The 6,748-nt window shown below is 38.2% G+C and overlaps 1 pseudogene; it reads left to right on the forward strand.

The window, feature by feature from the left end:
- The window catches only part of LOC119285600, a 9,282-nt pseudogene extending 2,851 nt beyond the window's left edge, over positions 1–6,431 (forward strand).
- Positions 6,432–6,748: the final 317 nt, after the last annotated feature.

Genomic DNA, 6,748 nt, shown 5'->3' on the forward strand with positions numbered 1-6,748 from the left:
GGGTGTTAAGGAGTATTCAGATATATTCTATGCACAACATTTTCTTCTGAATAATGTTGGACACTGTATTGAATCAAAAAATTTAACTTAATTTTCTTTGTTTTTTCAACTTTCAGAGGCTACAAAGTTTCATATTCGGTAAGTCATATCTCCCCATCTGTCAATTACACTGCACATAAGTTACATTATTGAAATTGAAGTGATCAAAATAGAAAGCGAATATTGAATACAGATATACTGATGCAACACTCAAGAGGGAAGTTTGCACTTGTTTTCTGTTCTACAAGAAAAGGTGCACAAGAAGCAGCACAGTGCCTCTCACAAACTGCGGGGTCTCTTGGCTATTCAAATCCATTCATGAAATCTATGCAGCAGTATGAACATCTACGAGAGGCTTCCTTAACCTGTAGTGACAAGCAGCTGCAGTGTTGTATCGTATATGGAGGTCATGTTGAATCTTGTTCTCTGCGCACCCATGACCTTCCTAATTTTGTTATCTGGACACTCACGTTAGGTGTTGCCTAAATTTACACTGACGTTGTCGTATTTCCAAATTTCAGTTGGTTTTCATAATGGTGGTCTTTGCTTAAAGGATAGGAGTCTTGTTGAGGGTCTTTTCCTGAAGGGTGATCTTCAAATTCTATGCACGACAAATACTTTGGCACATGGCATCAACTTACCTGCACATACAGTAGTGATAAAGTCGACACAATTTTTGTGAGAACCATTTTTCTAATATGACAGCATTCTACCTACCCTCTGTTCTTTTATGATATTTTCTGATTTTCATACATTTTGTAGCAACAAAGAGAAGGGCTCGTATGTAGAATATGACAGATCCATGGTGCTTCAGGTGTGCTATTAAGTCTCAGTTGCTCCTGCAAAATAGCATTGTAATAAACAAAGGATATGCACCGCCAGGCATTTATTTGCTATGTATTTTTTTTCTTCTAGCCTTAATGATATGCCTGTTGCTTAAGGTGTTTTTACTTGCTTACCTGATTACAAATGAATATAAATTTAAAAGACAAGTTAATAAATTTAGCTCAGGCCTCATTAATATCCATATATTATTATATGTTAACTTTCCTTTGAATAACATAAGTTGGTTCTTGCTTGTTGCTGCAAATGATTGGATATGCTAAATTATTTTTCATGCATGCAAGTTGATTTGGTTATCCTGTAATGCGTTATTATATTTAGTTAAAATTAACATGTATTTGACTCAGCGGTCAAAGTTATTTTACATTTTGTATTTCAAATAGGAAACAGTGTATGTGATAATGCCCTTGCTTCTGACAGAGCCTCTTTTTTTTTGGTCATTCACAGATGTGTGGAAGGGCTGGCCGTCCACCATTTGATGATACTGGAACAGTTGTAATTATGACAAGAAGAGAGACAGTAATTTTCCTCTGTTTTCCTCTCTTGTTAATTCTGAAATACCCTTGACAGGAAAATGCTTCCTGGTTTTTGGTCTAACCTGTCATAAATTTGTCTCATAGGTCCATCTATATGAGAACCTTCTCAGTGGATGTGAAATGGTGGAGTCTCAGTAAGTTCTTTTATGTTCAGTTGAAAAGTTCTTACGTGATATTTTAACTGAAACTTAACTCTGTCATGCCTGGTACTTCATTTGAAACTCCTGACTGATTATAGATACCATGACCAGGTTGCTGCCATGCGCAGTGGAGCATTTAAATGCAGAGATTGTTCAGCTGACAGTGTCTGACATAACTTTGGCAATTGAATGGCTCAAGTGCTCATATTTGTACATCAGGATAAAAAAGGCATGAACGTACTACTCTTGATCTTTATATCTCTTTCGTTTAAATGTATGCTCTAATTCATGTCAAAATAAATTATTAGAACCCTGAGCACTACGGAATTAAGAGAGGGATTCCTCGTGATCTCCTTGAGAAACAAATGAGAGGTATCTTTTGTGTACTTTGTTGACTTAACGGTTCTCTCATGAATTCATGAAATAATTATCTTTATGGATTGAATTTACAGATATATGTGTTGAGAAGATCCACGAGTTGGGTGAGTATGGGCTAATTTGGACAGATGGAGATGGTTTCAGTCTAAAACCATTAGGTAAACTTTCCATATTGCAAGAAAATTACAATCGAATGACATCATATGCCACAGCTTTCATTATAAAAGCATAAGCTTAAGTGTTTCACCAATTTTTCCAAATCCCTTCTATGTCTGATGTTTGGCCAAGTGGGCTATAATCTTGTATCCCTTCTAATACTAACATTATTGCTTTACTATTTCTGCAATTTATTTTTTGGAAAACATGGAACTATTATCAGTAATATACTAATATCCACATTTCTATGTCTATATATTAAAGAATGATTATTTCTGTATTTTCACCTCTTTGCAATACCCACATTATACTGGAGTTCTTATGGGATAAGTTTATTATACGAAGTTGTATTAGAAAAGGTATCAGGTACTCAGAGAAATATCAGAGGGTTGGGCATGCATTGTCAAATCTTATAACTCTGCTATTAATTTTCTGGTGGTCCTGAATTCATTTGTCGTCACATATTGTACTTCATTGCTATTTAGAAGTTACAGTGTTCCAGTCAGTTGCATCAGCTGCATATGTATCTGTATTTCATCTGCACATCAAATAACGCTTTTGGTATGTATCTTTCTACTCAGAACCTGGGAGGCTGATGACAAAATTCTATTTAAAGTTTGACACGATGAAGCTTATTGTGAAAGCTTCTGCATGTTGCAGTTTGGAAGATTTATTGCATATCATCTGCCACTCTGCAGAGATTTCTTGTAGGCAGCTCTATATATTTTGATTTTAATAAGTTAGTTTGTGTAGTGAATTAGTGATTTGATTTTTCTTCTGGAATTTCAAGGGATCCAATTACGTCGAAATGAGAAGAAAACTCTAAATGACATAAACTCAGATAAAGAGGGGAGGCTTCGATTCCATGTTGTCAGTGAGAATGGAAAAAAGAAGAAGCGTATCCAGACAAGAGAAGATAAAATATTTGTATTAGCGAATGACTGTTTAACTGGGGACCCCCTAATGCATGATTTATCCCTCAACCAGGTTGGTTGTTTATTTAACTTTAAACACATTTTAATATTATTTCCATTCCTTCTAATTTTTTTGGACTTCTGCATGCAGGAAACAAATTCAATATGCTCAAATGGATGTAGGATTGCCAAATGCATGAAAGAATATTTTATATACAAAAGGAGTTACAGATCTGCCATAAATTCTATGCTCCTTGCAAAATGCCTAGACCAAAAACTTTGGGAAAACAGTCTATTTTTACTCAAACAACTTCCTGGAATTGGAATTGTTACAGCAAAGGTTATTAATTTTGAACCATAATAATTTAGGCACTCTATATACAAAAACTGCATAATTAACTGGTGAGTTTACGACTGCTATCCCAGGCACTGAAGACTGCTGGAGTTGATTCCTTCGAGAGCCTGGCAACTGCTGATGCTAGAAAGCTGGAAAGTGCGACGGGACGAAATTATCCATTTGGAAATCAGATAAAGGAGTCCTTGTCGTCATTACCACCAAAAATTGACGTACAAATTGAGGATGCTGGAAACAGACAGGGGAAATCAACCATTACTGTAACACTAAGCCGGCAATCACAGGCAGTTCGATCCAGTAAACAGAACTATGTTGACATGGTACATCTTTTAGCTTATTTTTTTATCATCCAATACTGCTTAAACCTAAAAAATATTAAACTATTGTTTGTCAGATTGTGGGCTCAGAGGAAGATAATATGATCCTTTTTCATGAGAAAATAAGGTCAGTGGTTTTATTTTATAATCTTCGTGTGATGGTGTCCTTTATGGTCTTTTTTTTTCTCCTGATGGGTGGTTTTGTTTTATTTTGGTTATTCCTGCCATCATTCAACTCTTCCTTAAAGGGCTCGAGAGTTTTCCAGGTAATACTTCTGAAGTCCTGTTATTTCAGCAAACATTTGAACCATTGTTATCTAAGTAGACAAGCAAATGAACTCTAACTTTACTGCTATAAGTCGGTACATTGTCAAATGCTTTGTTGCTCCTTCAAGGAAGATATTCTTTTCGTTACATTTGTATTTTAAATAGATTATTCTAGCAGGTAGCAGAATCTGGTAGCAACCTCACCTTTTTGGTTAGACTATTACTTGTTCTGCTAAGCACCAAATAGCACCTCTGTTTGATACAGCAAACGAACATAGCACAGTGATAGCAAAGATGAATAAAATCGCTCAACCAGATACCAACGTTCAAGGATCTTGCTATACTCTCTAACACCCAAACCAAAGCTAAGTTGCTCCTAGTTACTCTCACTGGCTATTTTGTTAAATGCAGCCCATATTCTGTAAAACTTTTGGTGCCATGCCCCCAGAGTGCCAGGGTGACTCTGAAGGTAGATCTGATTTTTGAAGAACACGGTAATGTCTCCAACAGATAATTATTGTTTGGCAAATAAAAGGTCATTTTACAATTTTATGCTGACATATATCGTGCATAAATTTTTATTTTGAAGTTGGTATTGTATCCACAAGAAGCATGTGGTCAGCAGGGAGGATGATTTTCATGTGACAAAAGCATATGGGACAGAAAAGCAAAAACCCTTGATCAGTCTTCCTGCTGATATTTGTTTGGTTAGCTCCAGGACAGCTGAAACAAGTCCAGCTCAACCTCATATTGGATGGAGCCCACTATCAAAAGAGGTTAACGTTATAGAAGACGATGATGGTGCCAACGTTCCAGACAAAGTTGACAATATGCCGGGAACGAGAACATTTAACAACTTGGCTTCACTGTAAGTTTTTAACCAACTATATGGACTCCTCCAAGAATTCTAGAATTGGCTTGCATTCATCAGTGTAGCTGAGAACAGAACATTTGCCTGATTGGCCATTAGTCTAGTGTTTAGTACAGAAAATATCCGCTAGGGTTCTTTAGAAGCAAATATTTGCAAGGTTGTCTTAGGTCACCAGAGAACTGCTATGGTTCACAGCTTTTGTTGAAACTTTGATCACATGTCAGATTTTGATCTTTCTTCCATGTTCTTTGAACATTCTCTGAGTATTAATTATTCTGAGGTGATATTTTGGTGACTACAGAGAGGTCCCCAGCTTTGACCTAATGCTTGAAGAAGATAATGGAGGTAACACGATGCTAGAAAACACCATACCTGCTTTGTTTCACTTGCACTCCAGTCAGCAAGATCTACTTTATTTACTTTTCTAAGCGAAATGTTTATGGCATTCCTAGATATGCAAGATGTGTCGTTTCCTGAACCAGCAAAAGCAGAATGCAGAAGTGCCACCAGCAACACAATTTTTGATCACATACGCAAGAAATCCAGAGATTTTCCAACACTGATGCTATCAAAGTCGATGGATGGCTCTTATGAACCTTTGATACTGAAGAAGATGAAGACATCGAGGGGCCAGTTTAACTTGGATCAGGGAATCCTGCATGCGAATGAGGTCACACCAATGGATTCTGAACATTCCGAGCTTAGAGTCTCTCCGACCAATACAGCCGAGAAGTGTTGGAGGATCCTGAGCAGAACTTCAGAGAAGAGCCGCTCTCTGTTTGCAGAGAAAGTTTACAGCCCATTTGAGAAGAGCAAGAGCCTGAATAGAATTCCAGATGAAAACTCTGTTCAATTTGCTGACAGAAGGGGCAGCCTGTCTGAGAAGAGCAAGAGCCTGAGCAGAATTCCAGACGAAAACTCTGTTCAATTTTCTGTCAGAACTGACAGCGTATCCGAGAAGACCAAGATCTTGTGGACAGCAGCTGATGAGAACTCTCATCAATTTGCAGGCAAAAGGGACAGCCCATCTGAGAAGAGCAAGATCCTGATGAGACCTCCAGATGACAGCACTCTTCAATTTGCAGGCAGAAGGGGCAGCCCATCCGAAAAGAGCAATGTCTTGAGCAGAACTCTTGATGAGAACAGTCTCCAGTTTGCAGCTAAAAGGGACAGCTCATCCGCGAAGAGCAATGTCTTGAGCAAAACTCCTGACGTGGACTCTGCTCAGTTTGCCGGTGGAAGGGACAACCCGCCGGAGAAGAACAAACTCTGTTCCAGCAACCTCTTCCCAGATTTCCAGGCTATGAGCCAAGCTCCAGCCGCAGTTCAGCCTCTCAGGATTCAAGACTACTGCAAGGATATATTGGCGAGCTCAAAGGGCAGTGGAACTGGAGAACCTTTCCTTGGTTTCAAGAGTGTCTTTTCCTTTCTCTGATCCTGTGAGTATCTTGTACAGGTCTGCTCAGTGTTGTGCTCGAAATATGGCACGGTGACCTGCCAGAGGCGTTAGCTAGACAATTTCTCATGATTAGTAGCGTATGTTCGAATACCTTCCGTGCTGTGTACAAATGGTATGTGGATATCATGCATATTAAACACAATGCGTTCAGTGCAATACGCTTCCCTGTTGTGTACAAATTTCCGTCTCTGAAAGGAAGTCATGCATGGGCATTAGAACTTGATGCTTAATTTTGCAAGGATACTCGTCATAAAACTGTGTTTTATGTTTATACCTGACTCTTCTGCAAACTTGACTCCTAATAATAATTTAAAGGATATAGCACCTTTAAATTATTGGGTGGACAAAACATATAAAATATAAACTACAGAAAAGAAAAAATGTGTGTGATGTCATCATGACATCAGCGCTACTGGGTCGGTCCGCGAACCAGCTGCCTACAAAGCGAAGCGGCCTACTAGGTCGCACTATCT

This window comes from Triticum dicoccoides, chromosome 4A (assembly GCF_002162155.2).
Source record: "Triticum dicoccoides isolate Atlit2015 ecotype Zavitan chromosome 4A, WEW_v2.0, whole genome shotgun sequence".
Lineage (NCBI taxonomy): Eukaryota > Viridiplantae > Streptophyta > Magnoliopsida > Poales > Poaceae > Triticum > Triticum dicoccoides.